The sequence below is a fragment of the Panthera leo genome, chromosome C1, assembly GCF_018350215.1.
Source record: "Panthera leo isolate Ple1 chromosome C1, P.leo_Ple1_pat1.1, whole genome shotgun sequence".
Lineage (NCBI taxonomy): Eukaryota > Metazoa > Chordata > Mammalia > Carnivora > Felidae > Panthera > Panthera leo.
Window position 1 is genome coordinate 187806806 of NC_056686.1, and position 21734 is coordinate 187828539.

Here is a 21734-nt window from a genome sequence, read left to right on the forward strand (position 1 = left end):
GCTTGGGCTGGCTTAGTCAGTAGAGCATGGTACTTGTGATCCCAGGGTTGTGAGTTCAAGCTCCACGTTGGGTGCAGACATTATTTAAAAATAAAATCTTTTAAAAAAAGAAAAGATAGTATAATTTGTTGGCATACACAGGCTTATTCTTTATAACTTTTAATATAAATATGAATCCTTACTCTTTTATGAAAATGTCTAAGTAAATAATGAAGACCCTTCATGGTCAAATTTTGAAGCCTATTTTTGGACAGGAAGATAAATCCCATTTTTATGTTTAAGTTCGTTATGTACTTATTAAGATTTAAACTTTTTCAGCTTTTTTCAAAAATTGTTATTAAAATAATGATTTTATGTTTCATTAGTTCATGTTTAAACTTGTAAGCTAGATGACAATTTTCTTTTCTACAAACACTTTGAATTCAAGCAGTTTCTAAACATACCTCATACATATAACACTTCTGCTCCCTGGTGAGGATGATTGCCAGATACCCAGTTGTTCTCCATACTTCTCTCTAGTCTTAGTGCTCGCTCAAGCATATTGCCCTTCTAACCACGGGATTGTTTTTTTCACCTAACTTTTAAACTCTTTTTTAGACCTTTGATGGGCTTTCAGACTACTTCAGGATTCCTCAGATATTCTTTTAGCTCCAACTTAGACTCTTTCTGGGCTTGCAGTTGTGAGGTCTAGTTTTGGCTCTGCTCCTGTTTTGTTTTGTGACCTTGAGCAAGACTTACCTCTTTGGGTCTCACAGTTTCTCATTTTTCACGTAAGAGTATGTGTGTACATATGTATGTGTGTGTACAGCGAGAATGCTTGCCTAATTTACCGTTAAGGTTTTCATTTGTTTTTTTTTGACCTCTGAGGGACATGCATTTATTTTGTTGTCCTTCTTACAGATTGTCATATAGACCTTTTTAGTTCATCTTCCTTTTTAAGTTTTTTTAATGGAAGATTTGAAGTGGGCATAGAGAAGATAGTATAGTGAACTCTTTTGTATCTGTCACCCTGCTTCAGTAATTACCACTTCATGTTCAGTAATGTTTCATCTGTAACCTTCCACTACCCCTGAATTATTTAAAAATATATATATATTTTTTAATTTTTTTTTTTTAATGTTTGTTTATTTTTGAGACAGAGAGAGACAGAGCATGAATGGGGGAGGGTCAGAGAGAGAGGGAGACACAGAATCTGAAGCAGGCTCCAGGCTTTGAGCTGTCAGCACAGAGCCCTATGCGGGGCTCAAACTCATGGACCGTGAGATCATGACCTGAGCTGAAGTCGGATGCTTAACCGACTGAGCCACCCAGGCGCCCCTATATATATTTTTTTTAACATTCGTTTTTGAAAGACAGAGAGAGAGTGTGAGCAGGAGAGAGGCAGAGAAGGAGACACAGAATCCAAAGCAGGCTCCAGGCTCTAGGCTGTCAGCACGGAGCCTGATGTGGGGTTTAAACTCACGAACTGCGAGATCATGATCTGAACTGAAGTCAGACGCTTAACCGATTAAACCACCTAGGTGCCCCTAGATATACTTTTAAATATTTATGGATAAGATGATGTTGTCTGGGATTTGCTTTAAAATAATTCAGGGGTAGGGGCACCTGGGTGTCTCAGTTGGTTAAGCGTCCAACTTTGTCTCAGGTCATGATCTTAAGGTTTGGGAGTTTGAGCCCTGCATCAGGCTCTGTGCTGACAGCTTGGAACCTGGAGCCTGCTTTGGATTCTGTGTCTTCCTCTGTCTCTGCCCCTACTCTGCTCACACTTTTCTCTCTCTCTCTCTCTCTCAAAAATAAAAATAATAAAAACATTGAAAAAATTTAAAAAAAGTGTATCTAGAAAACAACTCTTAAAAACATAAGCACAATACAATAATTAAGTCATCAAATATCTGCACAGTTTAAACTTTTCTGGTAGTATCATAAATGTGTTTTCCTGCTGTTTGACTCAATATTTAAACAAAGGATACACATCATATTTTGTTGAAAATGTCTATTAAATCTTTTAATCTATAGGTTCCCCCTCAGCATACTTTTTATTCCTTCTATTTATTTGTTGAAGAAACCAGGTTTTGACATTAAAGTTTTCTTCAGTCTCAGTTTTGCTGGGTTTAATTCCTTCATTTTAATTAATTGTTTTCTTTTTTCCTGGTATCTGCAAACTGGCAGATATAGAGACTTGGCTGATTCACATTCTGTCTGGTGGGGGGAGGCTAGAAAAATTCATCTGTCTCCACTATCAATGAGTTATACCTACATGTGGTAATTATTTCATTAGGAGTTTACAAAACTGATACTTCAATTCTGTCATTTCATTATTAGCAGAACATATATAGAGAAATGTCCCCTCATCAGTTGATGACAGTTCCTTAAAGGGAAGGCAGGCAGGATAGATACTTGATTCTTTCTCTTTGTTTTCAGGATAATGACTTGATTTACTTGCCTCCTCCCAAGTTGATCAGTTATTTTTCTTGAGTATCAAATTCATCTTTACTAATTAAAATTTAAATATTGTCTACCATTTTTCTGCCCTAGTTGGTGTGTTATCCATACCAAACATTGTATACATATCTGATTAAAAAAGATGGCTTCAAAGATTTATGAAGGTCAGGTTCCAAGCAGTAAGGTTAGGACATCCTCCATATTTGTCACAGCGCTGACCAGCATACGTATTTTGCAGTGTCTTAACCATAGATCAATATTAAGGTACTATCCTACTGTTTGTATATAAGGTGATATTTTAAAAGTTGCCACTGAGAATTATAAAAGTTGAGTAGGTGTTTAAATAGGGTTCTATCAGAAATAATGCTTGGATAATACTGCTTAGGCAAAAGAAAAGAGAATGTATAAATATGTTTTCTACCTGTTAGTCTGGGTTCAGTTGTAAACCTTAATGCTAATGATTAAAGTCTTTCAAGTACGATTAAAGTAAATTACTGGTTTCAGTTTTTGGCAGATGGCTTCTCACGTATGAAACTTCATATTTGAAAATAATTTGGGTACAAAACTTGGCAGTTTGTTTTTTTAACCAAACTTTTCAGGTCTAACTTTTCACTTTCTCCTTCTAGGAACACGATTTAATTGCACTGTTAGAAACATGCATCTTCCTACTAGGTTATTTGTTAACCTCGTGTAGTTATTGTATAATATAGGCTGACTGATTTCTGAACACCCAATATTCCTGCTTACTATAGATTCTTTTACCAGCTTATGTAGTCTGAACTTTTCTTGTCTCCAAATGGTCACCCAGAGTCAAGGATTTTATTAACAGTGCATTTCATATAGCTCTTATAAGTTAAACATTAATTTGAACATGTTTAATCACGTATCTGGATTTTAGTTTAGTAGTTAACTACTTGTTGTCTAAGCCTATTTTTCTTGTCTGAGTATATTTTTATTAAGTATTGAAGGCAAATTTGATTTGCTTTTTAATATCTAAAGATTTTTAGTTCATACTATCTATAGTAGACATCATGTTATTCCCTGTATCCTTTCACATTGTTTTTTCACATAATGTGTTTATGGTAAGAGAGACAGTGCTGAGAATGATTTTCATCTCTACATCATCCTACATCATCCTTTTTGGAATTCATATATTGAAAATAACGATATGTATGTATCATTAAGTCCATATCTCAACTCCCCTTGGATAGGCATTAAGATATATTTCTGTTCAACATTTAGTCTCTTGGGAATGCTATAGTTGATCACCAGACTATGCAGAAGAAAAACTGAGCTTCTCAAATTGTTTGGTAAGATTAAGTTATTTTTGTTCTGTGTAACAGTGGAAAGTATCAAATACATTAAGTCACTAAAAAGATACAGGGTAACTCAAAAGCATCATGACATTCGAAATGTGGCAGTGTGGGTTAAAATTCAAGGTTCATTTTTGTCATTTGCCTTTTTTTGTTTTGTTTTTTGATGCTAATTTTACACTGAAAAATTTTATGAAGCTACAGAATTAGAGCCAAGATTTAGTCCCAATTCTGCATCTGATCTTAAGGAAAAACCTAAAAACAGGTTACATAATTTCTTCTTGTTTTAGTTTTCTCATCTGTCAAGTGGAAAAAAAATAACTTTTTTCATGTTTCAAAATTGTTGAGAAAAAAAATGAATTGATTTTATTTAAATGTACTGTAAGGGTAAGAAACATAAAATGTAGTCTTTATTAGTAGTTTTAAGGTACATATATGAGCTCAAGAGTGTGTATCGTTACTTCCATTTTGCCTTTATTTAAGATAATAATAGAGAATAGTATTCTCACCTTTTTATCTAGTGATGAAGATATACCCCTCAGTATCTTAATTTTTAATCGTTTTTTTGTTGTTTGTTTTGTTTTTGTTTTTTTTCTTTCAAGCATAGTGCTTAATTATTCCTAATAATAATATGAAACTTTTTTTACTCTAAATCAAGTTTGTTTTGAACCTTGGTGATGCTCCATTTCCTGCTGTTGCCCTTTGTCCTGCTATATCTGGAATATGACTGAAATAGATAGTTTTGCAATGAGCTCAGAGTAAACTTCCTTTTCAGAATAAAAGTTTTGCTTCATAAAGAAAATAGAATATAGAAGTATTTTATTCAGATAAAAAAGCAAATACTTCTTTTTATACATAGATTTGGAAAAAATGAACATAAACTCTTCTAATGAGAAAGTTACAATTTAATTATAATCCTAAATGAACCATTTAGTAAGATGCCTCAATATACATCAACCCTTATAATTAGTCTACATTTAATAAGTCTCCAGTATATGCAAAGTATAAAATGGCTTTTAATTTTCTGAGGTTTAATAATGACTTTTAATGTAAGGAAAGTAATGTTTGACCTTAAGCAAAACAGAGAAAATTGTTAGCAACTCAGTGGTAGTGGTTACCAATTACATGTTTGTTTTAGGAAATGTGAAAGCAAAGAATGAATATTTTATATTAGCAGACATGGAAGTGGCCTTTAGGAAAGGAATATTAATTACTTTTGTGATTTGACTTGAGCTTATGTACTACTATAAAAAGTTTTAAGATGCATGAATATTTCTTATTCTTTCCTTTTGAATATCAAAATTTAAATTTCCCTGGTAGAAAGTAGAATTGATAGTACTTAAATGTGTAGAAAGGAGCATGAGTGAAAGATAAAACTCTAAAATAATCCTCAGGGTTTTTTGTTGGCACATTCAGGTTTAATTGGCAATTATTGACGAGTTATATGAACATAAGAGAAGAAGGTCATAGTCAGGGAGTCCTACAGAACATTATCATTTAAGAGAAGGAAAGAGGAAGAAGAGTTCGTAAGGAGTTTGAGTGGAAGGACAACCAGGAGTGAGTGGTTGTCTCAAGTAGAGAGCTTTTATAAAGAAGGGAGTAGTCAGTACTGTCATTCAATATGGCAATAAATAAAAGCATTATGGAGCATATATTGGATTTGATATTTAAGAGAGTATTGGTGGCTTTAGCAAAGTAGTTCTTCAACAATGGGGATAAAGATGTTAAAAATACAAATCGCCACGTCATTAATTTTTAAATTAATTTCAACAGGCTTAAAATTACTGCCAAACTGCTGCTATTAAAGTTTGAGAATGTTTACTTTTGACTTTCTTCTCTAGCCAAGGACTTTTATTGGTCTCTGTACCACACTTTGCGTGGCATGATTCTAGAACATCTGAAAATTTTCAGATTGCCAAGATGTCATCTGTAATTTGAAAAATACAGCTCTACAAATTGAGTAGTCACTGATGATCATTTAGTAGCAATGTGAATGTGACCACTGAAATTGAGTACTTAGTTACAAGGTAGTCAACTTTAATATGTTTAAATTAACTTGAAAATTAATAGAAATGAGATCACAAACTTAACAAATTTTTATATGAAACTTATGGACCCAGAACTATTTCTTATAACTCCCAGAGTTCTTGGACCTGTTTCAGAAACATAAGCCTTGATCACTATCTGACATAATGCTGCTACTTTGCCTTTTCTCCATCTTCCTTTCCCTATTGCAAAATTACATGGCAAATTTACTACAAGGGAGTGAAATTTGGAACTAAGAATCTAGTCTATCAAAGTCTGATTTTTTGGTTTCAATTATTCATCTCTCTTCTATATACAAAATCTACTTCATGCCCAGTTTAAGAATTTCAAAAGTCTCATCCAATCATGGTATCAGTTGAAATCCAAGATCTGGCTCAATTCTTGTTTTTATTGATACTGAAACCTGTGACCTCAGAACATGCTATTGATTTGTAGCACCCATAAATCGAATATAGAGTGGTGAAACTGATATGGGAATGCCACAATAAAGACTCTTGAAAAAGAAAGAATGGGAGGCATATACGTGGCTTTGATCCATAGCAGTTCTGAAAACTGGGCAAATGTTGCCTGGTCCTTTTACCTTCAAAGAAGGAATGTTTCATGATTTGATTCTGGTTGTTTCTTGGGAGTGACTGCACAGGCTACTGTTCTCTATTGATCTTCGTGCTATACTTTTTCTATCATTCTTTTGGTACATCCAAAGGGCATTGGAGACTGTAGTTTCTTGTGACTGAACAACTCCCTCATCTGGCTTCTTGCATATAGGAAGTCCCTTATAGAAAATGGGGAGTCCACTTTCTAATTCTTCTGCCTTCACTTTTCTCTCGTCTATGTTGTCCAATAATTCCAACATGATGTTCTGTAGTATTTGAAATAAAAGACATACTTGTCTCCTCCCTCACTGTAGTGGGGAAAAGGCTGGGATTTTCTAGTTGGTTAGCTTCAGACTTTGGGACTGAGATGTGTATGTATAACCTCTTTTACTCATAGATGACATTTATGGTAGATAAATGATGTTTAACTTTATTCATTTTTAGGTATACTTTTGACATTTCTATTGCAGGTTTGCTCTATTACAATATATTATAAAAGTACTTTTTTGTGTGTGTGTACATGTTAAGATGTGGATGATCAGACTATTCCTGAGTTCCAGAAAAATAGTAAGACTTAGTGTGAAAAGATCATAACTTGCTTTAATCATTGGTAGGTAGTAGTTGCCATTTAAAAATTCTCCTTCATTAGAATCATTATGAATCATTTGGAAGCAGGTGCTGCTGCATTTAATTCTCAGTAGTCCTTCATTTTAAAATACGTAAAATACAATGCTTATAGGTCAAAGTTTAGTGCCTTGTAGTTTATGAATTTAAGTGTTTGGCCTATCTAACTTGCTTTTCTGTTTACACTCAGAGGCTTTCACAAAAACTTGATTTATTTTGTGAAAATAGAACTTTTTTTCTGACAATTTTATTCTGGTCATTCAAAATTTTTAAGATGTGGGTTACTTTGTAAAATGATTGAAATCTGCCATAATTCCTTTGATGATGTCAGAATTCAGACAATAATTAGCAACACTGATTTCCTCATCTTTTCCTCATCTTTTACTACAAAGAATGGAATTCACTTTATAATATGCCACTTCTCTTTTATTGGGGAAGCTCTGCTTTTACATATATTTGTATGGACTATACTGTCCTTTAATGTTTATTTGTTTTGAGAGAGAGAGAGGGTGGGCAAAGGGTAGAGAGAGAGAATCCCAAGCAGGCTCTTTGCCATCAGCATAGACCCTAACATGGGCTTAGTTCGAACCATGGATCATGACCTGAGCTGAAATCAAGAGTTGGACACCTAACCCAGGTGCCCCGGGACTATATTGTCTTCTAAAATATTGAAAATAACTTGTTATTACCTATAAGGAGTATCAACATTTTCTTTTATGTTTAGATTCAAGCTCGTACTCACAGTGAACCAGAGGATTAACTGATCCATGCATTTATTTGTCACAAAAGGCATTCAGGCATTTCACAACAGTTTCTTCTGTAAAAAAATGTAGTTTTGGGACACTTGGGTGGCTCAGTTGGTTGTGTCCAACTCTTGATTTGGCTCAGGTCATGATGTCAGTCATGAGATTGAGCCCCACATCAGGCTCCATGCTGGGCATGGAGCCTCCCTAAGATTCTCTCTCTGCCCCTCTCCCCTGCTCATTCTCTCTCTTATATGCACTCTTTCTCTCTCTCAAAAAAAAAAAAAAAAAAAAAAAAAATTAAAAGTAGTTTGTATTATACATTTAACTACATATAATCTTTCCTGACATTAAACATTAAACATTTGAGTGGTAGGAGAGATCATTTCTATTTTAATTTATGATATCATTATGAGGTGAATTATACATTTATTGAATAATTTTGACTTAGGATTTTTGTCAAAATATATTTAAGTACAGTTTTAAAATTTCAGTTTTCTAGTGAACCTCATTTTAGGGATAAAGAATATGAATTTTCTAATTTATTATGAAAAGTAGTAATGTTTTATGCTAGGATTAAATTTTTTTTTAATTTAAGATACAAGTTAATTATGGGAAATACAAACATATAGAAAGTAAAAATTTCATTCAGAGATTTTCAGTTAAAGTATTTTATGGATGTGATTGAAAAGTCTGTGTTAATTATATTTACTACTACAAATAATAATAAGATAATAAGTTTGAAAAACTTCAACCTGACATGAAACTTCAACATTATTTTAAACTTTTAAGCTCCACTTAAAAAGTATCAATGTTATAGTTAGTTAGTACATACATAATGGTAGGCTCTTCTTTTTTAAAGAATTCACTGTAGTCAGGGTCACTTGGCTGGTTCAGTCAGAAGAGCATACGACTCTCAGAGTTGTGAGTTTGAGCCCCATGTTGGGTGTGAGCTTATGTAAAAAACTGAGTTAATTAAAAAAATCTTAAAAAAAAAAGAATTCAGTTTAGTCCAAATCAACTAGTTACTGGGTACCTGCTGTATGCACATGTTATTTACTGTAATTTTATCCCTTTAAGGGTATGTCTTCCTCTTAAAAATTTTTGTTTAATTAATAAACTTTTGGAGCAGTTTTAGATTTATAGCAAAATTAAACAGGAAACTACAGAGAGTTCTTTTGTATTCCTGTGTATGCACAACCTTCCTGGCTGTCGACATCCAGTCACTTGACTGATTTCCCAAAAACACCTGAACCAGAAATTTCTTTATCTACCATGTGTGAAACTTCAAGATGAACACAAAATTAATGCAACAAATCATGTTCTACTTAACATTTCAACATTCCAGATGTTGGCTTTTTCAAGTCTTGCTAATTTTAACTGTGCATTTTCTATACAATGTTGATCAAACCTGGAACTTCATTAGTTATCTGAATGACTAGGTTTTTTTTGTTGTTGTTTGTTTTTTTGTTTTTTAAAGAAATAACCTAAAGTAAACTTTGAAACCGTTCTCTCTAGGGATTGGTGTATTTCTAAGCCTACTTTTTATGTAGACCTCTATTTGAATATTGCTTTTTATTTTATGTTAAAATGACTTCCAAATCTTTCAATATATGACAGACTTGCCTTTCTTCAAAATTCTGTATCTTTTATCTGTTTAATTGACTGACTTCATCTGTGGGCCTGCTTTTCCAACTAAAGTCAGTTTTCCACTTAGATTGTAGGCCTTGATGTGAGACCTTAGGGAAAATTGCTTAGAGAGACAGGATTTTGTCAAGATTTTAAAGAATAGATAGTAGTGTAATAGTCACAGAACATGTTCCAAGCACATATACATTATACAAAGGAAAAGTGACCTAATAAAGACAATCCTTTTGGTAGTAAATTGAGCCAGGTTGTTGGACCAACCCTTTTTCTGAAAGTCATTTACAATTCTGAATAAAATTTAAGAAGCATCTTAATGGCATTGAAAAGCTTGCAAGCCGGTAAGGCATTATGAAGCTAAATCTTAGTGAAAGCAGGAACTTAGATACATGGAGAATGGAAGCCACTTTTCCTGGTGAACTTGAGCCTTTGTTTTCATGGTCTTGTGGATGGAAGAAAGCAAAGCCAAGGGGCTAATCAGAGTGAGAAGTCTAAGATTTTCCCTTATGACTCTCAAAGTTGTACACCCTTGGGGTAAAGATCAACTGAAAGCCAACCCACCTCACTCTTCCACCTTCACTTTGGGGACTCCAGGGAAAAATGTCTTTGTGTTAAGCAGAGTCAAAAGGTGAAAAGTCCCTGAGATGATGTTCCCACAAGTTGATGCTTTTATGGATTTGCAAATCAGATGTATCCTTTGTTGTAGTTCAAAAAGCCTCAAGTCATGCAGACTAGTCTGGTGCTTGGTAAAAGCAGATGCAGTCCCTTTGGAAGAAGAAACTTTGAGTGCAGATACCAAATATTTTTTCAAATTGCAGGTTAATACTTTAATTCATGATATATGAATCAACCATACCAGGCTCTCGTTGCCTTGAAATTTCTTTCATCTTTTCCAAGGGATTTGGCAGTTACTCCTGTCTTCATTTGCATTAATTGGCATGTGGTAGCTAATTCTTTGGCATGTATTTCTGTTTCCTCTGTTTGAGTGTATCTCCCATTATCAACTTTGTAAAGCACTTAGCGGTTGCCTTGCCATAAAACATAAAATTGTGATTATGTCTACAGTAACGAATAGTTGTATCATTAATGTCAAATTATACCCTGCTGCTCTGTTTTCATGCCTTTTTTGTATACACAGTAACTTCATTTTATTGCCTAATCATAGTATAATTTTTTTTAACATTTTGAATAGCAGTTAAACTCAACATGTAGTACTATGTACACAAATCTAGTAAAAGGTTATCGGTATGAAACACCTGTTACTAGTTTTGCACAGGCATTGACAAATGTCTTAACAGCAGCCTCTCAGCAATTGTAAGATGTATTTAGATTTCAAAGATACCAAAATGTAAAAGAATTTTAGAATCAAATATGATATAAAATGTGAACTTTTAAAAAGAGTTTTAAAAAAAGGAATAGACTGTCTAGAAATTGGAGGGGAAACCCAGTAATTAAAAACCAGTGAATGTGGTTAATATGAGTTTAGACAACTGAAGAGAATTAGAGAATTGGAAGGGGGATCCTAAATACTTTTTGAATATAACCTAGGGGACACCTGGCTGGCTCAGTCGGTTAAGTATCTGACTTCTGCTCAGGTCATGATCTTGAGGTTCCTGAGTTTGAGTCCCATGTCAGGCTCTGTGCTGACAGCTCAGAGCCTGGAGCCACCTTCAGATTCTGTGTCTCCCTCTCTCTGTGCCCCTCCCTGGCTTGCACTCTTGTCTCTCTCTCTCAAAACTAAATAAACATTCATATATATATATATATATTCATATATATATATATTCATATATATATATGAATATATATATATATGTATATATATATATATATATATATATATATATATATATATATATATATATGAATGTTAGTGTGGAAAGGTTTAACATGTTTAATTGGACTCTGTAAAGGAGAGGAGATGAAGAATGAGACAAATGTAGTATTTGAAAAGATTACAGGTGAGAACATTCCAGGATTAATGAATATCCACTGAATTTCAAACAGCATAAGTAAAAATAACTCCATTCCAAGATACAGCATAGTGAAACCGTAATGGTTTTGCAGAAAACCAGAGAAAGGGAAAAATCATAAAAGCTGCCAGGGAAAAATTCTCTTCAAAGGGATGACAGATTAATAGCTGATTTTTCAGTAATAATGATGGAAGGGGAAAAGGTCGACATCATTAAAGAAAAAACTTACCAGTCTGTTATTTCCAATCAATGAAATTTTTTCAGAGGAAAGTGAAATAAAGCCATGTTCAGCAAAACAAAACTGTTCAATTAACCAGGAAAATACAACAATTTTAGATTTGTGTATACCCTATAGTCTCAAAATAAAGCAAGCATTGACAGAATTACATGGGTAATTCTGAACATTACCAAATTCTGAACCCAAATGAACATATGGGTTTTTTTTCTATTTGACTTGATTTAGTAGTTTTTTTTAAAACTTCAGTAACTGATAGATTGAATAGACAAAATATCCATAAAGATACAAGATTTAAACAATAGGATTGACAAATTTGATACAAGGGATTTATGTAAAACACTATACCCAACATACATTCCTTTCAAGCACACAAAACACTTACAGAAATGTTACAGGAGACCTTAGAGAAAATTTTAACAAATTTCAAATGATCAAAATAATAGAGTATATTTAACAATGAGAAGGAAGAAATCAATAACAAAATAGATTAAAAAGGAAAATTTGGAGGCCATGAAACACCCTTTTAAATAAACCTTTGATGAAAGAATAATAAAAATTAGAATTTTGGGGGACCTGAATGATAAAACTATGCATTTTAGAACTGATAGGAAGCAGCTATACATTACTTAGGAAAATTTATGGCTTTAAATAAATACGTTTTTTAAAAAGGCTAAAAATTAATGAGTTAGACGTTTGAGGTTGCCAACCTTAGAGTCCTCTCCTATGTTGTACCAGGGTTCTCTGGTGACCAATAGAATTTGGCAAAAGTGATGGTATGTCATTTCTGATATTAGAAAAGACACTTATTTCCATCTTAGTTACTCTTTGTCTTCTTGGATCATTCACTTGGGAATGCCAACTGCTGTGTCATGAGCAGTCCTATGTAGAGGCCCATTTTGTGAAGTACTGAAGCCTTGCCAGCCACCACATGAATGAGGTTGAAAGTAGTTCTTCCAGGGGAGCCTGGGTGTCTAAATTGGTTAGGCGTCTGACTCGGTTCAGGTCATGATCTTGTGGTTCGTGAGTCTGAGCCTCGAGTTCAGCTCTGTGCTGACAACTCAGAGCCTGGAGCTGGCTTCGGATTCTGTGTCCCTCTCTATCTGCTCCTCCTCACCTCGCGCTCTGTGTCTCTCTCTCAAAAATAGATAAACATTTAAAGAAATGGTTTTTAAAGAAAGTAGTTCTTCCAGCCCAGTCAAGCTTTGCTATGACTGCAGCCCTATTTGACATCTTCATTATGATGAAGGCTCATGAGAAACTCTGAGCAGGAACCACCCATCTGAGCTGCTTTTGAATTCTTGATCCAAAAAACTGATAAAATATTGTTTAAGCTCCTAAATTTAATTTGTAATGCAGAGATTTATTATTAATATGCCATCCATTTCAAGAAGACAAGAATAAACCCGAACAAAGTAGAGTGGGGCAAATTGTAATGTTATTTTTAATATGAAAATTATCATTTATTATGTTTATTTTTTTATATATTGCAGGAAATAATATGCATATAAGAAGGCTGACATAAAAAGGGGTGTATTTAAATTTTTTTAAGTTTATTTATTTTGAGAGAGAGAGCACACATGTGAGCATGGGAGGGGGAGAGAGAATCCCAAGCAGACTCTGCACTGTCAGCATGGAGCCCGATGTGGAGCATGAACCCTTGAACCGTGAGATCACGACCTGAGCTGAAATCAAGAGTCAAATGCCTAACCAACTGAGCCATCCAGGTGCCCAGGAGTACGTTTAATTTTGATAAATCATTATCTATTATATAACATCTTGGGATGAATGGGATAAACATAATGTGTAAATGGATATAGTCTTACTTAGGAACGTGGAAATGAGATTAAGTTAATAGCAGTTTCTTTTGCAAATCTTTCTAGTAGTAATGGTGATACAAGGAAATTAGGAGCTTTATTATAAAAAAATTACTCATAAAATACTAGATCTAGAAAAGGATGATCAGATGTACCTTCTGAAGGACATACATGGCAACACCTATGTAGTATTTTTTGCCAAAAAAAAATCTAAATTTGATAGTTTCTACATCTACTAACGAATTGGAAATATAGAGGGCCGAGGAACATGTCAAATGACCTAAGAATAAGCAGTCAGCAAAGTCCTAATGTGAGAAATACTATTTCACAAATGACCCAGTGTCTTCAACCAATAAATTAGGCCAAAAGTAAATGTAATGGAAACCCATAGGTTTAAATAGAGCTAAAAATACACCAACCAAATGCAATTTGTGGACTTTATTTGGGTCCTGATCTTATCAGACTTAAAAAAAGAATATTTGTAAGCAAATCAGGAAAACTTGAACAGTAACTGATATAAAGGAGCTGCTAATTTTTTCAGATGTGATAATATTTCATATTTTTTAAAAATTCCTTTTAGGAATATGTTTTGAAATGTAGATGAAATGATGTGTTTGTTTCAAAATGATCTAGTTGAGAATGGGGATACAGGTGAAAGATTATTGTTCATGCATGATTTGATAATTAAAGCTAAGTCATTACACAATTCTCTCTACTTCTATAAGTATGTTTGAAATTTTGTTTAATAAAATTTTTTTAGAAATTAATGAAATAATACATGTAATGGAAAAGATCAACCAAATAAGTTGTGTCTTTGATAAAACTAATGAGTCAGGAATATAAGGTTCATGGTTATATAGTTCTTAAAAATTTTACATTATAACTACCACTTCCAATGCCATTCACAAGGCATATTTCATCTTTTTTAAAAAAGCTTTGTCTAATCTTTATTTATTTTTTGAGAGAGAGACAGAATATGAACAGGGGAGAAGCAGAGAGTGAGGGAGATGCAGAATCTGAAGCAGGCTCCAGATCCTGAGCTGTCAGCACACAGCCCGACGTGGGGCTCGAACTCACGAACCATGAGATCGTGACCTGAGCCGAAGTCGGATGCTCAACCGACTGAGCCACCCAGGCGCCCCAAGGCATATTTCATCTTAAAGATAATATGTTGTTAAAAATTGTGTTTAATTTTGCTTAACTAGTGCTTCTCAAACTTGATGAAGCACAGCCATTTTTGGTTTTCTCCTTTTTGTCTAACTTCACATTGTATTTGCCATCATAGTGAACAGTGTTCCTAAGTACTTGCTCAGGAAATTCTGACTTCTCCAGTTTTATTTATTTAACAGAACTAGGTATTGTACATCTTTGATAATATCTTGCTGTTTTCTATCTGAAATTCCCTCCTCCTTGAGTATATCTGCTTATAATCTGTGAAAAACTTTTGAGTGGTTCTGCTACTCAGTTACTTACAATTTTGAGGGTCCATAACTCCCTTTTTATTATTTCAGTACTTTTTATAACTGTGTCACTTGTGCTATTTTTCATTTATTTGTTTATGCCTCTTTTCTATGGAACAGTGAGCACTTTGAGGATAAGATTACGTATTTTTTTGAGGTACAATTGATTTAAGATTATGTTTTACTTGTCGTGATAGCCATAGAGTCTAGTACTGTTAATTAGTTGGTATGTATTTATAAAATGTATTTTGAGGTAGCTAGGTTCTGTCAGAAAAACTTGACGGATGGCCTGAAAGATGAATTACCATTAATAATGTTTCTTTGTGTGGGGGGGGGGGGGGCGCCTGGGTGGCTCAGTTGGTTAAATGTCCAACTTCAGTTCAGATCATGATCTTGTGGTCTGTGAGTTCGAACCCCGCATCGGGCTCTGGGGTGACATCCCAGAGCCTGGAGCCTGCTTCAGATTCTGTGTTGCCCTCTCTCTCTTCCCCTCTCCCACTCACTCTCTGTCTCTCTCTGTCTCTCAAAAATGAATAAACATTAAAAAAAATAAAAGTAATGATTCTTTTGGGGGGCAGGATTTATCTTCTTTTGGTAGGATGTTAGAAACTATATTATAAATGTAACTGATTGAAGTGAACTTTTACAATGCAACTCATGCAAGTTGGAAGCTTCACAGTATTGGTTGAAATATGTATATGCATTTAAAAGTTTATGGTTTTATTTTTATGTATTTAATTAATTTTTAATTAATTTATTTTTTAGTTAATCAGTTAATTAAATTAAATTTATTTTTTTCAAAACATGTTTATGAACCAAAATTAGTGGCACAGTGCTAACAGAATAATCTGTTTCTAATTCTAATCAGAAGAAAACCTATTTGATCCATTTTGTGAGGATACTTGAAATATGTTTAATAATAAAGACAACCAGTGTTCTGTTTTTACTTTTATTTGCATTTATTTGTTGCATAATTTACTCTTGGCCATAAGTTTTTGTTTCTTCAGTTTCTTCTGCCATATATTTTTCTTCTGTGCAATTTCCTCTTCTGGTTTAGGAACAATCTGCTCTTTTTCAGTAAGGATCATCTCAATGTGGCAGGGAGAGCTTATGTATGGGTTAATCCGACCATGAGCCCTGTAAGTTCTATGCCGCATTTTGGGGGCTTTGTTCACCTGGATGTGCTCAGTGACCAGAGAATCTACATTTAAACCCTTAAGTTCAGCATTACTCTCTGCATTTTTAAGCATGTGCAGTAAAAATTCAGCACTCTTTTTGGGCCAGCGACTCTGTGTTCAGCCCCACTGTTTGGCCTGGGCACATCTACCAACTCCACCATTGTAGCGTTGGAATGGCACCCATTGCTTCTGCAAAGTGACAGCTTTCAGATACTTGGTGGCTTTTTGGATATGCATACCGTAGATGGTCTGGGCAGTTTCACATGTATTCTTGAAGTGAACACGAAGATTTGAACCTCTTGATTTACATGAATTTGTGGTCTTTTCCGGGTCATGTGAATAGCTAACCATTTTCAGAGATCACCTTGGGCCACTTACAGGAAGAGCAAAAGTTTATAGTTTTAAAAGTTGAAAGAATACTACAACCCAAATATCCTTGCATGAAGGAAGTAAGGTATTCCCTTATTCTTACCTGTACTTACCCCTTAAGAACTAGGTGAAATTGTATGGGTCTCTCTTTTTTTTTCTAATTTTTTTATGTTTATTTTATTTTTGAGAGACAGTGCAAGTGGGGGAGAGGCAGAGAGAGAGGGGTACAGAGGATCTGAAGCGGGCTCTATGCTGACAACAGAGAGCCCTATGTGGGGCTTGAACTCATAATGGTGAGATCATGACCTGAGCTGAAGTTGGATGCTTAACGAACTCAGCCACCCAGATGCCCCTGTATGGGTCTTTTAATTCCCTTTCCTACTAAAGCATCCCCACAGGAGAGTGGATCTTAAGATGTAATTTAAGTAATCGCATTTGTCTAGTGGCCACCCTATTGGACAGCACATCTCTCTCTCAGTGTTTAAACCTCATGCTGTGGTAATGGGGAGCCATCGAAAGTATTTGAACAGGAGAGAAGAAATGACTAGATTTAAATTTAACAAATCCCATTAGTAGCTGTGTATAGGGAGGAGAAATTGAAGCTATAAAGACTAGTACATAGGGGGTGTATAGCTCAGTGGTAGAGCATTTGACTGCAAACACTAGTACATAACTACATAACAGTTCAAATGAAGGACTATCTTAAACAATGGCAGATGGTTGGACAAATGTTTGCAAAATCAAAGGTGATTTTGTAATTATTTCATAACTACTTATTACATTGGATTATGACCAGCTTGATAGCAGAGTCTGTATCTTAATGGTAACAAACATTTTGAGTAATTGCTAAATGGCAGGCATTGTTGAATGCTTTACATATATTATCTCATTTAGTGCCTTCAGTACTCTATGAGGTAGGAAATATTATAGATGAAGAATGGATCAGAGAGATGAAGTAAACTGCCTAAAGTCACACAGCCCATAAATACAAATATTTGATAGGAAAAGAATACAATTAAAATCATTAGGCAAGGGGCATCATGAAATATTTAAATGTGTTGCCCAGAATATTCCTGTTTTATGTGAGTTTCCTAGTTTTTGGCACATCGTAGGTTATAAAAATAATATTAATACTTGAGCATATACTTTGTGCTAGGCATTGTTCTAAGCCCTTGAAATAGATTATTTAATTTTCACAAAGATACTATCAGACTCATTTTTATAGAGGATAAAATTGATGTGCAAACATAGGATAACTTGTTTAAGAAAGTAGCAGGGCAGGTATTAAGAGTCTACATAATTGGACCCCAGTGTTCCTGCAGTATATAATACATTTGTGGGTTGTATTTAATTAATGTACAAATGGAGAGAGAGACCATACCGTGGTGTTTCAGTATGCCAAACTCTTAACCATGAAAGTGACTAAGCTTGAAAATTTAAATAATACGGTTTCTGGGTGTGTGGAGATCTTTCTTTTTATGGTTTTTGGCAGTAAAATGTAGATTCTCTAAGAATTTTGTCAGGCTGTGTGGAATGTGGCTGTATTATGTGTTAAGTTGTTTATGGCCCTGAGTTTACTGACCCCAACTCTTTTCCTCTTATTTGCTCACTAAAGTAGTGCTTATAATTCAAAGACAGTATAGTGTAGGGGAAGGAGTACAGTTGGAGTCATATATCTTGCACTTTAATCCCAGCACTATCAATTACTAGCTGTATGACTGTAGACAAGTTATATATTCTAGAACATCCCTTTTCTACAGAATGGGGAAATGAAACCTCTGGATAGGTTTAAGGAATAAATGGGATGATACATATTTTTTTAAAATACCTGCTGTAGTACTGAGCACATGGCATGTGCTCAAAAAACTGTAACTGCCTTACTTTTACTAAACAAAACATATTCAGATTTAAGTACCATTTCTTTCCTTATGATTGTTCAAATTCCTAGAAGAACTCTGTACCTGACAACCAATTGGTAACCCTGACCTTTAGACTTTGAACCAGATATTGTAGAGTTCCTAAGTAAACTATGAGGAGAAATGCATGAATTCTTTATGGTGTTATGAGACTGTTTTGTATTGAACTTTTACAGAAAGATAATCCTATGCTTTATTAAAAGCAACAATGGTAAGGAAAACTCCACCTACTTGTATTTCTGGAATCCTATCCTGAATGGATAAATGAGTAAATGAATAAATGAATAATGTGCTAGTTGAAAATGAAAATAACAAGTATTGGAACCCTTGAGAAAATTTCTCATATGAGGTAGTTCTTTTTCTGAGATATTTCCATTTTCTTTCTCAGTCATCATGTAGATAGTGGCAATTCATGATCTGATTTTGGAACAGTATATAAATAGAAAAAACAAATACACAAAAGGTCAGCAGTCTCTGCATATTCTGGGAACATTCTTTTAGCAATTCTGATTTGTAGTGTAATGCTTTTATTTTAGGGAAATAAATTACTTGAGTTCCCTTTATCCAAGAGCACTGCCTAACTAATAATATTTAATGACTAAGTAGGACTTCTGAGTATCATTGAAATTTACTGCAGTAAAGAAGTATTGAGAGGAAGGAAATAAATCTGAGCATCATTTTTAATGATGCAGTGTATATTTAATGACATTTCTGAAGAATCCTTTTTTCTTTAAATAAACTTTGAGATATAACTTACAGACCATAAAATGCACAAATTTTAAGTGTCAGATTTCATGTTTTGATATAAACAAACATTTGTGTAACCATTATATAAGAGAACATTTCTATCACTTAGGAAAGTTCCCTTTGTGTCCCTTTGTAGTCCTCCAAAGGACAGCCAGCCAGTGATCTAATTTCTGTCACCATAGTCTGCTCTAGAAGTTTGTATAAATGAAATCCTACAGTGTCTAAACTTTAATGCCTGGTATTTCTTGCTCAATATGTTTTTGAAAAATTTTAGATCTTTTTTTAATGTTTATTTATTTGTTTTGAGAGTGCGAGTGCATGAGTGGGGGAGGGACACAGAGAGAGGGAGAGAGAGAATCCCAAGGAGGCTCTGCACTGTCAGCACAAAGCCCAAGGTGGGGCTCAAACTCACGAAACCATGAGATCATGACCTGAACTGAAATCAAGAGTGAGAGGCCTTAACCGACTGAGCCACCCAGGTGCCCCTGTTCTTGAAATTTCTATTTGTTGTTGTATCAATGGGTCTATTAAGTGTTATTCCTGAATAGCATTCCACTGTATGAATATACCACGATTTCTTTGTCAGTTAACTGGTTGATGGAATTTTGGGTTGTTTCTAGCTTTTGCCTATTAAAAATAAATCTGTGAATATTTTTGTATGTTTTTGTAGTTATATATATTTTTTCTCTCAAGGAGGGGCCGTGTGGTATGTCTGTGTTTAATTTTAAAAGAAACTTCCTATTTTCTAAATGATTACACCATTTTATACTGCTACCAGAAGTGTGAGTTCTAGTTGCTCCACATCTCCAACACTTGGTGTGGTCAGACTTTTTAGTTTTAGCCATTCTAGTGGGTGTGTAATGGGTATTCCATTTGATTTTTATTTGCTTTTCTCTGGATAACTAATGTTGTTGATCATGCTTTCTTACACTATTTGGTCATTTATGTATTCTTTTTTGTAAAGTGTCCGACCATTGTTGAGTTGCTGTCTTTTTAGTATTGATTTTTAGGAGTTCTTTATATATTCTTGGTGTAAGTCCTTTGTTAAGTGTATGTATTAAGAATATTTTCAGCTCATGTATGGCTAGCCTTTTCATCGTCTTAATGGTGTCTTTTGCTGAATAGATGTTTTTAATTTTGATTACGAGTTATTTATTTATTTAATTTATTTTTGGTTTGTGATTTTTTTGTGGCCTAGCCAAGAAATCTTTGTCTACCCAAAGTTGCAAAGGTACTCCCCCTATATTTTCTTCTAGAAGAGTTTAGTTTTAGTTTTTATGTTTAGGTTAATGGTGTATCTCTGATTTTATTTTATTTATGTATTTTGTATTTCTCATTAATTCATGAACAAATATTTATTGAGCACCTGGTCAGTGCCAGGCATTGTTTAAGCACTTGGTATCCATTAGTAAACAAAAAGAAGTTGCTCATGGTAAGCCCTTAGAAAGGCCTTGCACTTGTGAAGCCTACATTTTAGGGGAAATGACAGACAATAAATTAATAAGTAAATAATATGTTACGGTAGAAGGTGAGAAAGCACCACAGGCTGGGGAAACACAATAGTGTCAGGTAAAGGTTAGTAAGAAGATTTGCAGTTTTAAGAAAGGGTAAAAGTAAGCTTTCTTGAGAATGCCATTTAAGGAATGACTTGAAGAAGATGAGGGAGTTAGCCATTCATCTATTTGGGGGAAGAGGCTTCTGGGTAGAGAAAACAGCTATTAAAAGACCATAAGGTGGGAGTATGTCTGGCATGTCCCAGTAACAGCCAGGGACATGAAGTAGAGGGTGATAGTGGATAAGATCACAGAGATACGGGAGGGAAAATTGTTTAGAATCTTACGGGACATTGTTAAGAGTATAGCTCTTTGTGTGAGTTACATGGGAAGTCATTTGAGGGTTCACTATACTTAAAAGACATTTTATTTATTTTTCTTTTTTAATATAATTTATTGTCAAATTGGCTTCCATATAACACCCAGTGCTCATCCCAACAAGTGCCCTCCTCAAAGCCCATCACCCACTTTCCCCTCTTCCCCACCCCCCATCAACCCTCAGTTCTCTGTATTTAAGAGTCTCTTATGGTTTGTCTCCTTCCCTCTCTGTAACTGTTTTGCCCGTTCCCTTCCCCCATGATCTTCTGTTAAGTTTCTCAAGATCCACATATGAGCGATAACATTTGGTATCTTTCTCTGACTGACTTATTTCACTAGGCATAATACCCTCCATTTCCATCCATGTTGCTGCAAATGGCCAAATTTCATTCTTTTTCATTGCCAAAGTAGTATTCCATTGTATATTTAAACCACATCTTCTTTATCCATTCATCAGTTGATGGACATTTAGGCTCTTTCCATAATTTGGCTGTTGTTGAAAGTGCTACAATAAACATTGGGGTACATGTGCCCCTATGCATCAGCACTCCTGTATTCCTTGGGTAAATTCCTAGCAGTGCTATTGCTGGGTCATAGGGTAGTTCTATTTTTAATTTTTTGAGGAACCTCCACACTGTTTTCCAGAGCGGCTGTACCAGTTTGCATTCCCACCAACAGTGCAAGGGGGTTCCCGTTCTCTCAGCATCTATAGTCTCCTGATTTGTTCATTTTAGCCACTGTGACCGGTATGAGGTGGTATCTC

General features: G+C 34.5%; 1 protein-coding gene and 1 pseudogene across 2 annotated transcripts in view; one reads left to right on the forward strand and one right to left on the reverse strand.

Moving 5' to 3' along the window:
- NBEAL1 (neurobeachin like 1) overlaps positions 1–21734 on the forward strand; it is a 179707-nt gene that overhangs the window by 1413 nt on the left and 156560 nt on the right. The gene's annotated exons all lie outside the window — the stretch shown is intronic.
- LOC122226516 lies at positions 15835–16434 on the reverse strand (annotated as a pseudogene).